Raw genomic sequence first — 4,828 nt, 5'->3', positions numbered from 1 at the left:
TTTTGTAATTTTCTGCCCACTGAATTCCATGCTGTTCCTTGACTATACATTTCCTCTTGTCTACACTGTATTTTGAATTGAGCCCAGTTCTATACTGAGGTCTCCTTTGTCCTATTGCAATAGTTCCTGGTTAAAATTTGGTTTTACAATACAAAAAATTAGCTGAGCATGGTGGCGGGCACCTGTAGTCCCAGCTACTCGGGAGGCTGAGGCAGAAGAATGGCGTGAATCTGGGAGGCGGAGGTTGCAGTGAGCCGAGATCGCTCCACTGCACTCCAGCCTGGGTGACAGAGCGAGACTCCGTCTCAAAAAAAAAAAAAAAAAAAAAATTTGGTTTTACTGTTTCAACTTCTGTTACGCTCTAGTTTTCTCTGACAGTCCTCTCTCCCTGCAAAAGATGAAGGCCCAGACTACAAAAATTAAGAATCAAAGTGGAGACATCACTAGACTAATGAATCCACAGAAATTAAAAGGATTGGAAGAAAATAATATAAATTTCAAAGAATTTGTCAATTCTATGTCGTGTTAATTAGACAAACTAAAATGGACAAATTTGTAAAAGATATAAATTTCCATAATTGACTCAAGAAAAATAATCTGAATAGACCAATAAAAAGTAACAAAATAAGAATCAAATACTTCCCCACAAAGAAAAGCTCAAACCTAAATAGTTCACTGGAAAATTTAATCAAATATCCAAAGATAAATTAATACCTATCTTACACAAATACTTTTTAAAATGTTAGGAAAGAACACTTTCTAACTTACTTGATGAGGCCATTATTATCTGACGCCAAAGTCGGCCAAAGATGTCATGAGCATAGAAAACTACAGACTGTTATTACCCAAGATTATTTTTGCAAAAATCCTTAAGAAAATATTAGGTAACCAAGTTCAGACATATGTAAAAAGGATAATAAACCATGTCCAAATGGAATGTATCTCGGGAATTCAAGACTGGTTTGACATCCAAAAAACAAATAATGTAATATGCCATATTAAAAGACTAGAGACAAAAGGTGCATGATCACCTCAATAACACAGAAGTATCATTTGACTAAACCCAACACCTATTCTTGACAAAGAAAATCCTCCACATCCTAGAAATTAAAAGAAACTTTTTTAACCCAATAAAGGTCATTTATGAAAAGCCTACAGCTTACAGCATACTAACTGGTAAAAGACAAAATATTTTCCTCCTAAGATTGGGGTGTAGGAAACAAGGATAGCCTATCAGTAGCTTCATTCAACATTGACCTGTAAATTCTATAAAATGCAAGAAAGCAAAAGGAAAAAAAAAAGAGGGATAGAGGAAGGGAGACAGAGGAGGGAAGAAAGAAAAATCATAATAATAAAAAGAAACAAATCATACAGATTAGAAAGGAGGAAGTATAACTATTTTCTCACATGCACTATGATCCTGCATTTTGTAAATCAAAAGGAAACAAAGCTACCATAACGAATTATATTTAGCAATGTCCAATGAAGAAAAGATCAATATACAAAAAAGTTATATATATATATATATATATATATATTGCTTTTTTGTTTGTTTTATACAGAGTCTTGCTCTGTCGCCCAGGCTGGAGTGCAAAGGCATGATCTTGGCTCACTGCAACCTCTGCCTCCCAGGTTCAAGTGATTCCTGCCTCAGCCTTCTGAGTAGCTGGGATTACCGGCATGCATCACCACCCCTGGCAATTTTTTTGTATTTTTAGTAGAGAAGGAGTTTCGCCACATAGGCCAGGCTGGTCTTGAACTCCCGACCTCAAATGATCCACCCGCTTCGGCCTCCCAAAGTGCTGTGATTACAGGTGTGAGCCACAGAACCCAGCTCCCCCACAAAAAGTTTTATATTGTATTAGCAGGAAAAAATTTAAAAATAAAATTTAAAAAACAATTATATTTAAAGTTAGATAACATATACTGCCTTATTCCAAAACTTGCTACAGAGCTAAAGTAAAAAAGATAAGATGATATTAACATGAAGATAAATGCACAGATTACAGAATTAGAATAGAAAGCTTAGAAATGAGTCCTGATTTTCTAGTCAATTAATTATTGACAAAGATATTTCAATAAGTAAATAAGTAAATAAATAATAAAAGGATAGTTTTTTCAAAATGTTGTGCTGGGACAAGAGTATATTCTTATACAAAAATATCAGCTTTGATTCTGACCTCAAGCAATTAATAAAAAATAACTCAAAATATATTTTAGTTTCAACTATAAGGAATAAATCTGTAAAACTTGTAGAAAAAATACTGCAAATTCTTTGTGACCTTGGATAAGGTGAGGTTCTTATATATGACACCAAGTGCATGTTCAATGAAAGGAAACAAATAATAACTTGAACTTTATCAAAAGGAAAAGCTTTTTGGTTTTCAAAAGATATTACAAAATATAAATGCATGTTACAGACTGAGAACAACTATGAGCAAATCACAAATCAGACAAAAGACTTGCATAGAAAATGTATAAAGATGACTTAAAACTTTAAAAAAAGGCAACGAAAGATAGAAGACAATTTTTTAAAAGGAAAAAAATTTGAATAGACATTTCACCAAAGAATATATATGATTGTAAGCACATGAAAAGATGACCACCATCATTCATCATTAGGAAATGCAAATGAAAACCAACCACGATGAAAGACCACTACACACCCACTAGAATGGCTACCAAAAAAATTAAAAATTCCGAGTGTTGGTGAGGATGAAAAAAACAAAAACCAAAAAACCAAAAAACAAAAACAAAAACAGAATCCTCAAACCATGCTGGTGGAAATATAAAAGTATGTAGCCATCCTGAAAAGAACTTGACAGTTTCTTAAAACATTATTCAGGCAAGCTTTAACCTAGAAGAAAGAAAACATATGTCTTCACAGAGACTTGTACACAAATGTTCATGATAGCATTATTCATAGCCCAAACTGGACACAATCATATTACCCACAAACAGGTGAATAAACAAAATGTGATATACGCTCATACAATGGAATATTATTTAACAATAAAAAGTAAAAACTCCTGACACAAGCAACAACATGGATGAATCTCAAAAGCATGTTAACTGAAAGAAGCTAGACACAAAAGACTACAGGTTGTATGGTTCCATTTATGTGATACTTTTCGAAGAGCAAATCTATAGGGATAGAAAGTAAATCAGTGAATTCCCTGGACCTGTGGGAAGAATAGGGTATGAGGGGACTTTCTGGGATATTGAAAATATTCTAAAACTGAATTATGGTGATGAGGGCACAACTTCATAACTTCACTAAAAATTATTGACTAGCACACCTGCAATAGGTGAATTTTATAGTATGTAAGTTGTTCCTCGATAACACTTTAAAAAGTTATTTAGCTATTCTGTCATTTTATCTCTATGTAAATTTTAATATAATACTGTTCAGTTCCTAATTTTTTAAATCTGAATGATAGTGAAAATGAAATGAACATTTATACAGAGCTTTAATAACTAAATACAGTATTATATTAAATAATTCAAACTTCTAATTGGATACATTTTATGGATTTTTTTAAACTTTTTGATTTTCTACATTTTGAATAACCATGCACTTCTAAATCTAACAACCTCTTGTTTACTTTACTTACCACTCCCTTTTTTCATGCGTGTGATCTGTTTCAATGACTGCACTCCACATATTTACTGCACTTTAATTCTCCCACTTATTCTTTTGGAATTTTTATCATATTGAATTTATTGGTTTTACAGGTGTTTCATTTCATTATTAAAATATAACAGGCTTGTTAAACTTTTATTTTGAACAATTTTTGATTCACGGAAAAGTTATAAAACTACAGAGCATTCCCTTATTCAGCTTGCCCTAAGGTGAACGTGTTATATGATCATAGTATAATTGTCAAAACAAGGAAACTAATGCCAATTCAGACTTTTACCTAAACAGACTTTTGCAGTTTTCCTAAGTTTTGTTCCTAATAATCTCCAGGCTCCCACATTGCATTCAGCTGTTATTTCCCTATGGTTTCTTCCAGTCTATTATAGTTCTGTCTTTACTTCAGTGATGATACATTTAAAGAGTGCTGTTCAATTATTTTTTAGTATGTTTATAAATTATTTCCCTGATATTCTTATTATCAGAATGAGTTGATACATTTTTGTTCATATTACCACAAAGATAGTGTTGTGTCATCATTTCATCATATAAGGGATTTATTAAGTTGATATGTCATTATCAATAATCTCCCCTTGGTTAAGGTGATACCTACTACCTTTGTTCACCATAAAGTTACTATCTTTCCATGTGAAGTAATGAGTAGCTTGGGGGAAATACTTTCAGACTATGACTATATCCTGTTTCTCTGCAAAATTTTACTCACTAATTTTAGTATCCATCTGTCCTTAACAATTATTACTGTGGTGTTTGCCTAATGGGGATTTTACATTTTACTTTTTCCTTTTGCATTTATTAATTGTACTTCTTCCATAATAAAGACCAGTCCTTTTCACTCATGCAAATACTTACAAAAATTCTATTAGTAGGGCCTCATGGATATTTATTTTATTCTATGGGTTAACGTGCTCCTACCACCACGTATTTTGTTGTTCAAATTTTTCCGTCTTTGGCCATTAGGAATTCCTTTGGATTAGCTCTTGTGTTCTGCTGATAAACTCTCATTTTTTAAAACACTTCCTTACTTTCTAGAATCACAATATGTTCTAGATTTATTTATTGATGTGTGTATATTTATTTATTTACTTGCCCTATTCCTGGAATCAACAACTTCTTCAAGAAACCTATGTTCCTTTTATTGTAGGATGGTGTTTGGAAACCAATATCTGGGCA

The sequence above is a fragment of the Pan troglodytes genome, chromosome 6 (genome assembly GCF_028858775.2).
Source record: "Pan troglodytes isolate AG18354 chromosome 6, NHGRI_mPanTro3-v2.0_pri, whole genome shotgun sequence".
In the NCBI taxonomy this organism is placed as follows: Eukaryota; Metazoa; Chordata; class Mammalia; order Primates; family Hominidae; genus Pan; species Pan troglodytes.
This window is presented reverse-complemented; position numbering follows the sequence as displayed.